The sequence below is a fragment of the Rhineura floridana genome, chromosome 15, assembly GCF_030035675.1.
Source record: "Rhineura floridana isolate rRhiFlo1 chromosome 15, rRhiFlo1.hap2, whole genome shotgun sequence".
NCBI lineage: Eukaryota > Metazoa > Chordata > Lepidosauria > Squamata > Rhineuridae > Rhineura > Rhineura floridana.
Window position 1 is genome coordinate 22,378,427 of NC_084494.1, and position 1,279 is coordinate 22,379,705.

Sequence of the window (1,279 nt, forward strand, 5' to 3'; positions counted from 1 at the left end):
GACTTTACCTGAATTGGTGTTGCTTATATGCTGGAAGTTGTGAAATGCCAATGAAAATTTATTGATAAGAATGCTGTTAAATACAAGCTGACATTAGCCTCTTATGCTGTTATATTCCCTTTTGAACCAATATAATGGTTGGTTGACTCATATGCTGTTTTATCAATTCTATTTTCATCCGCATACTTCATTTGCTTGGCACTTTTGCCTTGCCTATGGCTAAACAAATAGTTTTATGCTAATTCTGCCATGCTCCTATAATAATACTTAGCACTCATATAGCCCTTGTAGAGTGTTCAAAGCAATTTACTTCTGTTATCTGGTTGCAGTTACTACAACAGCCCTATTGTTATTAGATAGGATTGTAGATAGGATGGTATTATTGTAATTAGGATGATAGAGCAGCTTGTTTAAGATCACGCAGTGAGTTCCTGACGGGGGCAATGTCTGAACTGGGGGCTGCATAATTTTTCTCCCTCTTGTGTGTGTGTGTGTGTGAGTGATCTAGCAAGACTGATTGGCAGGAGATTCAGAACAAGGAAGGAATTGGAGGACCTCAGGCCAGAGCAGGAGATACTGCCAACAGGGGCAGCTCCCCCCAGAGATTTGGAAGTCTTTGACAGGACTACATCCCAATACCTTTTCCATCATCAAGCCAAAGTAGAACTGGGGATGTGAAAATCCTTGCTGCCTCTTCCAACCCCTTCTTGGTGACTGTGCTCCTTTCCGTCATGCGGAAGCCGCTGACTCTGGAGGAGTATGAGGTGGTCATTCGGCAGCTGTGGAACATCAACCGCATGCAGATGCAAGAGCTGATATATTTGAGATTGTGCCTGGACAGCAAGACCAAAAGAATTCCTGAAGACTACATGCTAGCCTGGGAGCCAGGAGGCCACACAGTTACCAAGGGTGAAGAATGGTCCTAAGAAATGGATCCTCACGCCATTGCCTGCTTGCTGAAAGGGCTGTGTTGCCAGCACTGAAGCAGACATTGGGAGATGCTTTTGCTGAGAGACAGAAGCCATGCAGAGGAATAGGCTGCACCTGATGGCACTTTAGCAAGTATGGTTCAGTTGGCCTCTTTCTATGATGAGGTTCCTTGTGCCCCTAAAGCGGTTCAGAAGCCAGCTAATCCATTGCTGATCTCTACTCCATGTACCAGAAGAGTTTCTGTTCTTCACCACTTAATTAAAAAAAATCATCATAATTACCCTTTTTTGTCGACGGAGCTAGAGAAAAATCAGTGACCTCACTTCTCCCTAGGGATTGTTCTATCTTC

General features: G+C 43.9%; 1 pseudogene; it reads left to right on the forward strand.

Moving 5' to 3' along the window:
- The first annotated feature begins 731 nt into the window (after nt 1-731).
- On the forward strand, nt 732-1,059 carry LOC133370811 (coiled-coil domain-containing protein 74B-like; annotated as a pseudogene).
- Nucleotides 1,060-1,279: the final 220 nt, after the last annotated feature.